At 38.1% G+C, this 15,246-nt stretch overlaps 12 non-coding genes across 12 annotated transcripts; all 12 read right to left on the reverse strand.

Annotated features, from left to right (window-relative positions):
- Positions 1 to 19: 19 nt before the first annotated feature.
- Positions 20 to 101, reverse strand: trnas-cga (transfer RNA serine (anticodon CGA)). The gene has a single exon. It is a non-coding gene; the product is annotated as a tRNA-Ser (tRNA).
- A 333-nt stretch (positions 102 to 434) lies between these two features.
- trnas-uga (transfer RNA serine (anticodon UGA)) lies at positions 435 to 516 on the reverse strand. The gene has a single exon. It is a non-coding gene; the product is annotated as a tRNA-Ser (tRNA).
- Positions 517 to 1,166: 650 nt separating this feature from the next.
- trnas-cga (transfer RNA serine (anticodon CGA)) lies at positions 1,167 to 1,248 on the reverse strand. Its single transcript has one exon. It is a non-coding gene; the product is annotated as a tRNA-Ser (tRNA).
- Positions 1,249 to 1,581: 333 nt separating this feature from the next.
- On the reverse strand, positions 1,582 to 1,663 carry trnas-uga (transfer RNA serine (anticodon UGA)). Its single transcript has one exon. It is a non-coding gene; the product is annotated as a tRNA-Ser (tRNA).
- A 650-nt stretch (positions 1,664 to 2,313) lies between these two features.
- On the reverse strand, positions 2,314 to 2,395 carry trnas-cga (transfer RNA serine (anticodon CGA)). Its single transcript has one exon. It is a non-coding gene; the product is annotated as a tRNA-Ser (tRNA).
- Positions 2,396 to 2,728: 333 nt separating this feature from the next.
- Positions 2,729 to 2,810, reverse strand: trnas-uga (transfer RNA serine (anticodon UGA)). Its single transcript has one exon. It is a non-coding gene; the product is annotated as a tRNA-Ser (tRNA).
- A 1,065-nt stretch (positions 2,811 to 3,875) lies between these two features.
- trnas-cga (transfer RNA serine (anticodon CGA)) lies at positions 3,876 to 3,957 on the reverse strand. The gene has a single exon. It is a non-coding gene; the product is annotated as a tRNA-Ser (tRNA).
- A 333-nt stretch (positions 3,958 to 4,290) lies between these two features.
- Positions 4,291 to 4,372, reverse strand: trnas-uga (transfer RNA serine (anticodon UGA)). Its single transcript has one exon. It is a non-coding gene; the product is annotated as a tRNA-Ser (tRNA).
- A 650-nt stretch (positions 4,373 to 5,022) lies between these two features.
- On the reverse strand, positions 5,023 to 5,104 carry trnas-cga (transfer RNA serine (anticodon CGA)). Its single transcript has one exon. It is a non-coding gene; the product is annotated as a tRNA-Ser (tRNA).
- A 333-nt stretch (positions 5,105 to 5,437) lies between these two features.
- Positions 5,438 to 5,519, reverse strand: trnas-uga (transfer RNA serine (anticodon UGA)). The gene has a single exon. It is a non-coding gene; the product is annotated as a tRNA-Ser (tRNA).
- Positions 5,520 to 6,169: 650 nt separating this feature from the next.
- On the reverse strand, positions 6,170 to 6,251 carry trnas-cga (transfer RNA serine (anticodon CGA)). The gene has a single exon. It is a non-coding gene; the product is annotated as a tRNA-Ser (tRNA).
- Positions 6,252 to 6,584: 333 nt separating this feature from the next.
- Positions 6,585 to 6,666, reverse strand: trnas-uga (transfer RNA serine (anticodon UGA)). Its single transcript has one exon. It is a non-coding gene; the product is annotated as a tRNA-Ser (tRNA).
- Between the last annotated feature and the right edge of the window lie 8,580 nt (positions 6,667 to 15,246).

Below are 15,246 nucleotides of genomic sequence, written 5' to 3' on the forward strand. Positions count from 1 at the left end.
TGGTTCCATTGAATAGATTCGCTGTGAGCAGGATTTGAACCTGCGCGGGGAAACCCCATTGGATTTCGAGTCCATCGCCTTAACCTCTCGGCCATCACAGCGGCAATAAATAAAATCCAATGGGAAATTTTAAAAAAGGTCCCAGAGGACAAGCGTTGAAAATATAGAAGTTCTTAAACGCAGAATAAAACATCAGTTCAAACATCTTCATAGAGGTGTATCAACGTGAAACCACAAATTCATTATCATCCTTTATTTCCTTGACCTATATAAATGACAATTTTTTGATTGATTTAGAGTTAATAGCTGTGAGCAAGATTAGAACATATTCGGCGATAACAGCATCGGATTTTGACTACATCTTCTTACCCACCTAGTTTGGGCAGATGTCATGTCAAGAAACTCAAAACTCAACACGGAATATTAACATACAACGCTGTGAGCAGGATTTGAACCTGCGCGGGTAATACCCATTGGATTTCAAGTCCAACGCCTTAACCACTCGGCCATCACAGCACATCTGCCACGTACCCAAATGGCATTTTATTCAAAAAGAGTCCCAAGGGACCTGGGATAGATTAAAGTGGCCCTTGTTACACATTGAAACATCCGTTTCCAGCTTCAAACTTCATTTTTGTTTGTCAAATTTACAAGACAAATTTTCCATAACCGGATTAGTTTCTAATAAGATGCCCCTGGTAGAATTTGAACCGGCCCGGATCGAAACCGTTGGATTTTGGATGTAAATTCATTACCCCTCTCTCATCAGAAGACCTTTATGAATGAAACAAAGGGAATAACTGTTGGTCATGTTGGATTGGCCTTTAAGAATTTCTCGGGCTTGTCGATTGGTTGATCTAGTCAAAAATCTCAGCAGACAGGTTTATGTGAAGTATTTGAGCTTTCGCTATTCCCACTGAGTTTTCGAGTCTAATGCCTTAAACACTGCTTCATAACACATTCATATTTTTGGTGTGAACCCAGATTTTATTGGCAAAAGTTTCCCAATCACATGCAGTGAACAAAGACGGTCCTCAATACCCAGTATAACAAGTGTTTTAACAATCTTCATGGCGGAGGTTCAAATGGAAAGGAATGAATCCACAACTTTAAATTTCTCCTTTGAGATAATCAAATGAGGACGGAATGGTTCCATTGAAAAGAATCGCTGTGAGCAGGATTCGAACCGGCGCGGGGAAACCCCATTGGATTTCGAGTCCAACGCCTTAACCTCTCGGCCACCACAGCATCAATACATGTAAACCAATGGGAAATTTGAAAAAAAGTCCCTCATGACAAGCGTTGAAAATATATAAGTTCTTAAACGCAGAATAAAACATCAGTTCAAACATCTTCATAGAGGTGTATCAACGTGAAACCACAAATTCATTATCATCCTTTATTTCCTTGACCTATATAAATGACAATTTTTTGATTGATTTAGAGTTAATAGCTGTGAGCATGATTAGAACATATTCGGCGATAACAGCATCGGATTTTGACTACATCTTCTTACCCACCTAGTTTGGGCAGATGTCATGTCAAGAAACTCAAAACTCAACACGGAAAATTAACATACAACGCTGTGAGCAGGATTTGAACTTGCGCGGGTAACACCCATTGGATTTCAAGTCCAACGCCTTAACCACTCGGCCATCACAGCACATTGGGCACGTACCCAAATGGCATTTTATTCAAAAAGAGTCCCAAGGGACCTGGGATAGATTAAAGTGGCCCTTGTTACGCATTGAAACATCCGTTTCCAGCTTCAAACTTCAATTTTGTTTGTCAAATTTACAAGACAAATTTTCCATAACCGGATTAGTTTCTAATAAGATGCCCCTGGTAGAATTTGAACCGGCCCGGATCGAAACCGTTGGATTTTGGATGTAAATTCATTACCCCTCTCTCATCATAAGACCTTTATGAATGAAACAAAGGGAATAACTGTTGGTCAAGTTGGATTGGCCTTTAAGAATTTCTCGGGCTTGTCGATTGGTTGATCTAGTCAAAAATCTCAGCAGACAGGTATATGTGAAGTATTTGAGCTTTCGCTATTCCCACTGAGTTTTCGAGTCTAATGCCTTAGACACTGCTTCATAACACATTCATATTTTTGGTGTGAACCCAGATTTTATTGGCAAAAGTTTCCCAATCACATGCAGTGAACAAAGACGGTCCTCAATACCCAGTATAACAAGTGTTTTAACAATCTTCATAGCGGAGGTTCAAATGGAAAGGAATGAATCCACAACTTTAAATTTCTCCTTTGAGATAATCAAATGAGGACGGAATGGTTCCATTGAATAGATTCGCTGTGAGCAGGATTTGAACCTGCGCGGGGAAACCCCATTGGATTTCGAGTCCATCGCCTTAACCTCTCGGCCATCACAGCGTCAATAAATAAAATCCAATGGGAAATTTTAAAAAAGGTCCCAGAGGACAAGCGTTGAAAATATAGAAGTTCTTAAACGCAGAATAAAACATCAGTTCAAACATCTTCATAGAGGTGTATCAACGTGAAACCACAAATTCATTATCATCCTTTATTTCCTTGACCTATATAAATGACAATTTTTTGATTGATTTAGAGTTAATAGCTGTCAGCAAGATTAGAACATATTCGGCGATAACAGCATCGGATTTTGACTACATCTTCTTACCCACCTAGTTTGGGCAGATGTCATGTCAAGAAACTCAAAACTCAACACGGAATATTAACATACAACGCTGTGAGCAGGATTTGAACCTGCGCGGGTAATACCCATTGGATTTCAAGTCCAACGCCTTAACCACTCGGCCATCACAGCGGCAATAAATAAAATCCAATGGGAAATTTTAAAAAAGGTCCCAGAGGACAAGCGTTGAAAATATAGAAGTTCTTAAACGCAGAATAAAACATCAGTTCAAACATCTTCATAGAGGTGTATCAACGTGAAACCACAAATTCATTATCATCCTTTATTTCCTTGACCTATATAAATGACAATTTTTTGATTGATTTAGAGTTAATAGCTGTCAGCAAGATTAGAACATATTCGGCGATAACAGCATCGGATTTTGACTACATCTTCTTACCCACCTAGTTTGGGCAGATGTTATGTCAAGAAACTCAAAACTCAGCACGGAATATTAACATACAACGCTGTGAGCAGGATTTGAACCTGCTCGGGCAATACCCACAGTATTTCAAGTCCAACTCCTTAACCACACGGCCATCACAGCACACTTGACACGTACCCAAATGGCATTTTATTCAAAAAGAGTCCCAAGGGACCTGGGATAGATTAAAGTGGCCCTTGTTACACATTGAAACATCCGTTTCCAGCTTCAAACTTCATTTTTGTTTGTCAAATTTACAAGACAAATTTTCCATAACCGGATTAGTTTCTAATAAGATGCCCCTGGTAGAATTTGAACCGGCCCGGATCGAAACCGTTGGATTTTGGATGTAAATTCATTACCCCTCTCTCATCATAAGACCTTTATGAATGAAACAAAGGGAATAACTGTTGGTCAAGTTGGATTGGCCTTTAAGAATTTCTCGGGCTTGTCGATTGGTTGATCTAGTCAAAAATCTCAGCAGACAGGTATATGTGAAGTATTTGAGCTTTCGCTATTCCCACTGAGTTTTCGAGTCTAATGCCTTAAACACTGCTTCATAACACATTCATATTTTTGGGGTGAACCCAGATTTTATTGGCAAAAGTTTCCCAATCACATGCAGTGAACAAAGACGGTCCTCAATACCCACTATAACAAGTGTTTTAACAATCTTCATAGCGGAGGTTCAAATGGAAAGGAATGAATCCACAACTTTAAATTTCTCCTTTGAGATAATCAAATGAGGACGGAATGGTTCCATTGAATAGATTCGCTGTGAGCAGGATTTGAACCTGCGCGGGGAAACCCCATTGGATTTCGAGTCCATCGCCTTAACCTCTCGGCCATCACAGCGGCAATAAATAAAATCCAATGGGAAATTTTAAAAAAGGTCCCAGAGGACAAGCGTTGAAAATATAGAAGTTCTTAAACGCAGAATAAAACATCAGTTCAAACATCTTCATAGAGGTGTATCAACGTGAAACCACAAATTCATTATCATCCTTTATTTCCTTGACCTATATAAATGACAATTTTTTGATTGATTTAGAGTTAATAGCTGTGAGCAAGATTAGAACATATTCGGCGATAACAGCATCGGATTTTGACTACATCTTCTTACCCACCTAGTTTGGGCAGATGTCATGTCAAGAAACTCAAAACTCAACACGGAATATTAACATACAACGCTGTGAGCAGGATTTGAACCTGCGCGGGTAATACCCATTGGATTTCAAGTCCAACGCCTTAACCACTCGGCCATCACAGCACATCTGCCACGTACCCAAATGGCATTTTATTCAAAAAGAGTCCCAAGGGACCTGGGATAGATTAAAGTGGCCCTTGTTACACATTGAAACATCCGTTTCCAGCTTCAAACTTCATTTTTGTTTGTCAAATTTACAAGACAAATTTTCCATAACCGGATTAGTTTCTAATAAGATGCCCCTGGTAGAATTTGAACCGGCCCGGATCGAAACCGTTGGATTTTGGATGTAAATTCATTACCCCTCTCTCATCAGAAGACCTTTATGAATGAAACAAAGGGAATAACTGTTGGTCATGTTGGATTGGCCTTTAAGAATTTCTCGGGCTTGTCGATTGGTTGATCTAGTCAAAAATCTCAGCAGACAGGTTTATGTGAAGTATTTGAGCTTTCGCTATTCCCACTGAGTTTTCGAGTCTAATGCCTTAAACACTGCTTCATAACACATTCATATTTTTGGTGTGAACCCAGATTTTATTGGCAAAAGTTTCCCAATCACATGCAGTGAACAAAGACGGTCCTCAATACCCAGTATAACAAGTGTTTTAACAATCTTCATGGCGGAGGTTCAAATGGAAAGGAATGAATCCACAACTTTAAATTTCTCCTTTGAGATAATCAAATGAGGACGGAATGGTTCCATTGAAAAGAATCGCTGTGAGCAGGATTCGAACCGGCGCGGGGAAACCCCATTGGATTTCGAGTCCAACACCTTAACCTCTCGGCCACCACAGCATCAATACATGTAAACCAATGGGAAATTTGAAAAAAAGTCCCTCATGACAAGCGTTGAAAATATATAAGTTCTTAAACGCAGAATAAAACATCAGTTCAAACATCTTCATAGAGGTGTATCAACGTGAAACCACAAATTCATTATCATCCTTTATTTCCTTGACCTATATAAATGACAATTTTTTGATTGATTTAGAGTTAATAGCTGTGAGCATGATTAGAACATATTCGGCGATAACAGCATCGGATTTTGACTACATCTTCTTACCCACCTAGTTTGGGCAGATGTCATGTCAAGAAACTCAAAACTCAACACGGAAAATTAACATACAACGCTGTGAGCAGGATTTGAACTTGCGCGGGTAACACCCATTGGATTTCAAGTCCAACGCCTTAACCACTCGGCCATCACAGCACATTGGGCACGTACCCAAATGGCATTTTATTCAAAAAGAGTCCCAAGGGACCTGGGATAGATTAAAGTGGCCCTTGTTACGCATTGAAACATCCGTTTCCAGCTTCAAACTTCAATTTTGTTTGTCAAATTTACAAGACAAATTTTCCATAACCGGATTAGTTTCTAATAAGATGCCCCTGGTAGAATTTGAACCGGCCCGGATCGAAACCGTTGGATTTTGGATGTAAATTCATTACCCCTCTCTCATCATAAGACCTTTATGAATGAAACAAAGGGAATAACTGTTGGTCAAGTTGGATTGGCCTTTAAGAATTTCTCGGGCTTGTCGATTGGTTGATCTAGTCAAAAATCTCAGCAGACAGGTATATGTGAAGTATTTGAGCTTTCGCTATTCCCACTGAGTTTTCGAGTCTAATGCCTTAAACACTGCTTCATAACACATTCATATTTTTGGGGTGAACCCAGATTTTATTGGCAAAAGTTTCCCAATCACATGCAGTGAACAAAGACGGTCCTCAATACCCACTATAACAAGTGTTTTAACAATCTTCATAGCGGAGGTTCAAATGGAAAGGAATGAATCCACAACTTTAAATTTCTCCTTTGAGATAATGAAATGAGGACGGAATGGTTCCATTGAATAGATTCGCTGTGAGCAGGATTTGAACCTGCGCGGGGAAACCCCATTGGATTTCGAGTCCAACGCCTTAACCTCTCGGCCATCACAGCGGCAATAAATATAATCCAATGGGAAATTTTAAAAAAGGTCCCAGAGGACAAGCGTTGAAAATATAGAAGTTCTTAAACGCAGAATAAAACATCAGTTCAAACATCTTCATAGAGGTGTATCAACGTGAAACCACAAATTCATTATCATCCTTTATTTCCTTGACCTATATAAATGACAATTTTTTGATTGATTTAGAGTTAATAGCTGTGAGCAAGATTAGAACATATTCGGCGATAACAGCATCGGATTTTGACTACATCTTCTTACCCACCTAGTTTGGGCAGATGTCATGTCAAGAAACTCAAAACTCAACACGGAATATTAACATACAACGCTGTGAGCAGGATTCGAACCTGCGCGGGTAATACCCATTGGATTTCAAGTCCAACGCCTTAACCACTCGGCCATCACAGCACATCTGCCACGTACCCAAATGGCATTTTATTCAAAAAGAGTCCCAAGGGACCTGGGATAGATTAAAGTGGCCCTTGTTACACATTGAAACATCCGTTTCCAGCTTCAAACTTCATTTTTGTTTGTCAAATTTACAAGACAAATTTTCCATAACCGGATTAGTTTCTAATAAGATGCCCCTGGTAGAATTTGAACCGGCCCGGATCGAAACCGTTGGATTTTGGATGTAAATTCATTACCCCTCTCTCATCAGAAGACCTTTATGAATGAAACAAAGGGAATAACTGTTGGTCATGTTGGATTGGCCTTTAAGAATTTCTCGGGCTTGTCGATTGGTTGATCTAGTCAAAAATCTCAGCAGACAGGTTTTTTTTTTTTTTTTTTTTTACTTAAATTTTTATTGGCATTTTTGCAAATTACAGATAATCACAGTTCCATTGAATAAAACAGAAAACGGAATAACTAAACAGAAATAATAATATAAATAAAAAATAAAATAATAATAGAAAATAAAAAAAAAAAAAATAAAAAAAAAAAATGAAAAAATGACAGTGTGACATGTGAGCTACTCCTTATTTACATAACATCTCTTGCAGGCTTCATGGTCGTGCGGTGTCCTATAAACGTTACATTTGTTCCTCTCTCTTATACTCAATCCATTTCACCCATCTCGAGTCAAGTTTCCCCCCTTGCACCCTCAGTATAAACGTGAACCTTTCCATATCATATATTTCCTCTACTACACTCAACCACTGTTCTTTTGTAGGTGGCTCAACCTTGTACCATGCTCTAGTTATAGCTTTCCGACTAGCGACAAGCAAGATTTTGACCAAATAAAGATCTCCAGCTTGTACGTTCATCTCCGTCAGATTCCCCAAATACAGCACCAATCCAGTCATAGGCACTCCATAACCCAGGATCTTCTTCAATATCCCCCATATTTCTTCCCAGTACACCTTCAACTTGGGGCATTTCCAAAATATGTGCGTATGGTCAGCCCCAACCTGGCCACACTGTCTCCAGCAGTCATTATGTTCTGGTGTATACATCCCCTTCACTTTTGGTGTTATGAAGAACCGGATGACATTCTTCCAACCAAACTCCCTCCACAACCTCGAAGCCGTGGCCGAGTGCTGAATCCTACATACATTTTCCCATTCCTCCTCGGTCATCTCTATCTCCAATTCTCTATCCCACTTATCCTTGATATAATTTGTTGAGTTTCCCCTGTTTTCATGCAGTGCTTGGTATAAAGCTGAAATGGCCCTCACTTTCCTCCCTTCGTATGCATTAATCACCAATTGAATCAGCGAGTTCCGTCCTACAGATTTGTCTATTTTTATTTCCTTATCATAATAATCTTTCACCTGTATATATCTATAATAGTCTCTGCCCCCCAAATCAAACTTGTCCTTAAGACACTGGAAAGTTTGTATCACCCCTTTATCCATTATAGTACATATTGCCGTGATACCCCTAACCTCCCATCTCTTAAAATTCCAATCATCTTTCCCTGGTTGAAACCTACTGTCATGAGCCAGCCATCTAAGAACCTTGGTTTCCTTTTCCAGTTTATGCCTCTTAATTACAGTGTTCCAGATGTCTAAAGTGAATCTAGTGATTGTATCCAATAATTTCCCCTGTGTCCTAAAACGTTCCCTATCCCCTAACATTGTCTGGATCTGAAGGCCCTCCCTCCCTGTTAGCCCTCCCGTTTCTATGAACCTCCAACTGGCTTCATAATGTGAATCGCACCAACATATCACCGCCCTGAGCTGCGCTGCATAATAATAGTCCTCGAGATTGGGCACTGCCAATCCCCCCCTCTCTTTGGGCAACTGCATAGTTGTAAATCTAACCCTTGGTCTTTTCCCTCCCCAAATAAAACGAGATATCAATTTATCCCACTCCCTGAATTGATTTTGTGGTATCTGTATAGGTAGAGACTGGAATAGATACAGCAGTCTTGGCAGCATGTTCATTTTGACCACTTCTATCCTTGAGCTAAAATCTAGGTTGATAAGTGACCACCTCCTCAGATCCTTGTTTATTTCTTGGTTGGTGCGTAAATAATTTGCGTTGTATAATTTGTCTATTCCTTTTGTGATGTATACCCCCAGGTATTTCATTTCGTCTGAGTCCCATATGATTTTGAAACTTTCTTTGAGCCTTTTCGGAGGTGAGTAATTTAACGTCAAGATCTGTGTCTTCGTCACATTAATTTTATACCCTGAATAGTATCCATATTCCTGTAGTAAGCCCATCAAAGCCGGAAAACTTACGTCTGGTTGCGTTATGTATACCAGCAGGTCGTCCGCAAATAGACCCAATTTATGCTCTGACCCTCTTATCTCTACTCCCCTGATGTCTTGGTGTTGTCTAATTGCTTGGGCCAAGGGCTCCATGAAGATAGCGAAGAGAGTGGGTGATAAGCAGCAGCCCTGTCGAGTCGATCGACCTAATATAAACCTATCCGATAGACTCCCATTCACCCTCACTCTTGCGGTCGGTTCCTGGTACAATGCTTTGATGCATTTAACTGAACTATCATTGAATCCTAACTTTTCTAACACGATGAAAAGGTATGTCCAGTTTACACAGTCAAAGGCCTTTTCAGCATCTAAACTCACCAGGACCGCACTCTCTCCGCTCCTCTGCGTCTCATCCACAATGTGAATAGCCTTCCTTATGTTGTCCTGTGCTTGCCTTCCTCTTATAAATCCAGTCTGACCCTCATCGACCACATCGGGCATGAATGTCCCAAACCTCTTTGACAGTATTGAGGTGTATATTTTATAATCTACATTAAGTATGGATATTGGTCTGAAACTACTGCATAGGTCTTTGTCCTTCCCTTCTTTTAGGATCGTGGTAATGTTAGCTTCTTTCCAAGAGGGGGGAATTTTGCCCTCCTTCATCGTATACCTTAATGATGCCATCAATATTGGGTTCAGCTCCTGTCTGAATACCTTATAGAACTCTGATGGAAATCCATCGCTACCTGCTGTCTTGCCATTTTTCATTCTACCTATTGCTTCCTCTAATTCCTCTTCTGTTATAGCTGAGGTCAGGAGGTCATTCCGTATTCTTCCTATTGATGGCAGTTCCAGTCCTTCTAAAAAATCCTTCATCCTATCTGGCTCTGCTGCTGTGGGTTGTGTGTATAACGCTTTATAGTAATCGACAAACACCCTCTCTATGTCCTCTGGTTCTCTTACTAGCTCATCAGTCGTGGGATCCCTAATTTTGTGTACAGTGTTTAACTTTTGTTGCATCTTTATTCTTCTGGCTAATAATTTACTTGCCTTCGGCCCTCCCTCATAATAAGACTGCTTCACAAATCTGGCCTTCTTCTCTACTTCTGTCAATAGTATCTGATCGATCTTTCCTCTGACTTCCTTAACCCTCTTTAGCGTCTCGATGGTTTTCAGTTCTTGGTGATGTTTTTCCAGTTTTTTAAGTTGTCCGATTAAGTTTTGATAGAGCTCCAGTCTGGTTCGTTTGAGGAGAGATGTTTGTGCTATTAACTTCCCTCTTATTACTGACTTTAGTGCATCCCACAAAATAGTCGGGTCCACTTCCCCATTATCATTCTCCTCTCTGTATCTAGTTATATCTCGCCTTATCCCTTCTACCAAATCCTTATTGTTTAATAGTCCTACATTCATTCTCCACTCAGTCTTTCTCCTCCTGCTGTTCAAGTCCACCGTCAGGTATATAGCACTATGATCGGATAGGTCCGTTACCCCTATTCTGCAGTCCTCCACCCTGTGTCGGTCCCCTGTCGTCATAAAAAAGTAATCAATCCTGGAGTAGGTCGAATATCTGTGCGAGTAATGAGTGTAATCCCTGTCTAGTAAATGCATATCTCTCCACACATCCACAATTCCTAGTTCTGACAGTTGTAGGTTTACGTACCTACTGATACGTGCCCTGCTCCTGTTGGTACTAGTGGTGTCTAATTTGTGATCGAGTGTCACATTGAAGTCCCCTGCGCAGATAAGAGTACCTTCTGATTCCTCCGCTATGATATCAAATATAGTCTTAAAGAATTTTCTATCACTATCCGGTGGTGCATAGATATTGAGTAACGTGACCATTTGCCCTTCCATCTTCCCTTTAACCATCACATACCTCCCCTCCTTATCACTTATCTCCTTAGTTAAGTCAAATTTCACAGAATTCTTGATTAGGGTGGCCACTCCTCTCCTATTGGTCTGTTTGAATGAGCTGTAGAATGTATTATCATATCCAAACCGTTTTAATTTGTCATGCTCTTGGGACGACAGGTGAGTTTCTTGCAGAAATATGACCACGGTCCCCTCCTTCCTAAATTTTGCTAACACCTTGGCTCTTTTGACTGGGTTGTTCATTCCATTAACATTCAAAGACACCATTTGCAAACCCCTATCCATTGTACAGTTTCTCAGAGTGTCCTTCATCAGCTCCCCACATGTCAAGAGTCACAAATAATAAATCAGCAGCAACCGCTAAACTCAACAAACAAAAACCAAACCAAAAGCAAAAGAACATGGTTCGGTCTCCCAAGTTAAACGAGGATCGGTAAACTATTCCTCTTCTCCCTGTTGGAGGGCAGGGGGTAAATCCATCCCTAGTGGATGGGCCCCCCCTAGTGGCGAAGACGTCCAATGCTATGGGTCTCCCAAGCTCACTAAGATTGTCCAACATTATTAAACTCCGTAACTCCCGGTCAAAACTTGTTTCGGAGTCAAATTTATCAAATAGTCTGAACATTATGGCCAACAAAGCCAGATCAAATAACATTGAGGTCATCTATAAGAAGATATCCCTTGCACACTGCGGTCACGCCAGCCGCACTTTGGAAAAGCCCCGTCAAGCCAGCCGCCGCTTAATATCTGTTGCGCATCTATTACTGCACTTACGGTACGGTGCCCGACTAGGCCAAAATGGATGGGAAAGCAGTTTTTTATACCCCGTGCAACGGTTAAACATGAGGGAAATTATAGGTTTGCTGATGTTTTCAATGGTTTCTTGTTCACAGTGATCCTGACTATCACTATAGAACATATCAAAACATTTTACTGTATGGCTTTATAGTAAATTATAATCAAAATCCCTCCCACTCTCAAAGTGCATACGGCGATTGGATAATTTCCTCAATTTCAAAACTGTACTACAATTATTCCGTAATAGGTTTGCTAATATTTTCAATGGATTCCTGTATAGAGTGATCCTGACTATCACTGTAAAACATATCAAGACATTTTAGTGTATGGTTTTATAGTAAATTATCTTCAAAATCCCTCCCATTCTCAAAGTGCATACTGGCGAATGGATAATTTCCTAAATTTCAAAAATGTATTTAAGTTATTCCTTAAGAGGTTTGCTAATATTTCCAATGGATTCTCGTTCAGAGTGATCCTGACTATCATTATGGGAAATATCAAGACATTCTACGGTATGGTTTTATAGTAAATCATATTCAAAATCCCTCCCACTCTCAAAGTGCATACTGGCGAATGGATCATTTCCTCAATTTCAAAAATGTATTAAAATTAGTCCTTAAGAGGTTTGCTGATATTTTCAATGGATTCTTGTTCAGAAATATCTTGACTATCAATATGGAACATATCAAAACATTTTACTGTATGGTTTTATAATAAATTCAATTCAAAGTCCCTCCCACTCTCAAAGTGCATACTGGCGAATGGATAATTTCCTCAATTTCAATTTTTTTTTAAAATTATTCCTTAAGAGGTTTGCTGATATTTTCAATTGATTCTTGTTCACAGTGATCCTGACTATCACTGTATAACATATCAAAACATTTTACTGTATGGTTTTATAATAAATTCAATTCAAAGTCCCTCCCACTCTCAAAGTGCATACTGGCGAATGGATAATTTCCACAATTTCAAAAATGTATTTAAATTATTCCTTAAGAGGTTTGCTGATATTTACAATGGATTCTTGTTAACAGATATCCTGACTATCACTATAGAACATATCAAAACATTTTACTGTATGGCTTTATAGTAAATTATAATCAAAATCCCTCCCACTCTCAAAGTGCATACGGCGATTGGATAATTTCCTCAATTTCAAAACTGTACTACAATTATTCCGTAATAGGTTTGCTAATATTTTCAATGGATTCCTCTATAGAGTGATCCTGACTATCACTGTAAAACATATCAAGACATTTTACTGTATGGTTTTATAGTAAATTATCTTCAAAATCCCTCCCATTCTCAAAGTGCATACTGGCGAATGGATAATTTCCTAAATTTCAAAAATGTATTTAAGTTATTCCTTAAGAGGTTTGCTAATATTTCCAATGGATTCTCGTTCAGAGTGATCCTGACTATCATTATGGGAAATATCAAGACATTCTACTGTATGGTTTTATAGTAAATCATATTCAAAATCCCTCCCACTCTCAAAGTGCATACTGGCGAATGGATCATTTCCTCAATTTCAAAAATGTATTAAAATTAGTCCTTAAGAGGTTTGCTGATATTTTCAATGGATTCTTTTTCAGAAATATCTTGACTATCAATATGGAACATATCAAAACATTTTACTGTATGGTTTTATAATAAATTCAATTCAAAGTCCCTCCCACTCTCAAAGTGCATACTGGCGAATGGATAATTTCCTCAATTTCAATTTTTTTTTAAAATGATTCCTTAAGAGGTTTGCTGATATTTTCAATTGATTCTTGTTCACAGTGATCCTGACTATCACCGTATAACATATCAAAACATTTTACTGTATGGTTTTATAATAAATTCAATTCAAAGTCCCTCCCACTCTCAAAGTGCATACTGGCGAATGGATAATTTCCACAATTTCAAAAATGTATTTAAATTATTCCTTAAGAGGTTTGCTGATATTTACAATGGATTCTTGTTAACAGATATCCTGACTATCACTATAGAACATATCAAAACATTTTACTGTATGGCTTTATAGTAAATTATAATCAAAATCCCTCCCACTCTCAAAGTGCATACGGCGATTTGAATTGAATTTATTATAAAACCATACAGTAAAATGTTTTGATATGTTATACGGTGATATTCAGGATCACTGTGAACAAGAATACATTGAAAATATCAGCAAACCTCTTAAGGAATAATTTAAATATTTTTCTGAAATTGAGGAAATTATCCATTCGCCAGTATGCACTTTGAGAGTCAGAGGGACTTTGAATTGAATTTATTATAAAACCATACAGTAAAATGTTTTGATATGTTATACGGTGATATTCAGGATCACTGTGAACAAGAATACATTGAAAATATCAGCAAACCTCGTAAGGAATAATTTAAATATTTTTTTGAAATTGAGGAAATTATCCATTCGCCAGTATGCACTTTGAGAGTCGGAGGGACTTTGAATTGAATTTATTATAAAACCATACTGTAAAATGTTTTGATATGTTATACAGTGATAGTCAGGATCACTGTGAACAAGAATCCATTGAAAATATCAGCAAACCTCTTAAGGAATAACTTAAATACATTTTTGAAATTGAGGAAATTATCCATTCGCCAGTATGCACTTTGAGAGTCGGAGGGACTTTGAATTGTATTTATTATAAAACCATACAGTAAAATGTTTTGATATGTTATACGGTGATATTCAGGATCACTGTGAACAAGAATACATTGAAAATATCAGCAAACCTCTTAAGGAATAATTTAAATATTTTTTTGAAATTGAGGAAATTATACATTCGCCAGTATGCACTTTGAGAGTCGGAGGGACTTTGAATTGAATTTATTATAAAACCATACTGTAAAATGTTTTGATATGTTATAGAGTGATAGTCAGGATCACTGTGAACAAGAATCCATTGAAAATATCAGCAAACCTCTTAAGGAATAATTTAAATACATTTTTGAAATTGAGGAAATTATCCATTCGCCAGTATGCACTTTGAGAGTGGGAGGGACTTTGAATTGAATTAATTATTAAACCATACTGTAAAATGTTTTGATATGTTATACGGTGATATTCAGGATCACTGTGAACAAGAATACATTGGAAATATCAGCAAACCTCTTAAGGAATAATTTAAATATTTTTTTGAAATTGAGGAAATTATACATTCGCCAGTATGCACTTTGAGAGTCGGAGGGACTTTGAATTGAATTTATTATAAAACCATACTGTAAAATGTTTTGATATGTTATAGAGTGATAGTCAGGATCACTGTGAACAAGAATCCATTGAAAATATCAGCAAACCTCTTAAGGAATAATTTAAATACATTTTTGAAATTGAGGAAATTATCCATTCGCCAGTATGCACTTTGAGAGTGGGAGGGACTTTGAATTGAATTAATTATTAAACCATACTGTAAAATGTTTTGATATGTTATACGGTGATATTCAGGATCACTGTGAACAAGAATACATTGAAAATATCAGCAAACCTCTTAAGGAATAATTTAAATATTTTTTTGAAATTGAGGAAATTATCCATTCGCCAGTATGCACTTTGAGAGTGGGAGGGACTTTGAATTTAATTTATTATAAAACCATAGTGTAAAATGTTTTGATATGTTATACAGTGATAGTCAGGATCACT

This window comes from Gadus morhua, chromosome 1, assembly GCF_902167405.1.
Source record: "Gadus morhua chromosome 1, gadMor3.0, whole genome shotgun sequence".
Lineage (NCBI taxonomy): Eukaryota > Metazoa > Chordata > Actinopteri > Gadiformes > Gadidae > Gadus > Gadus morhua.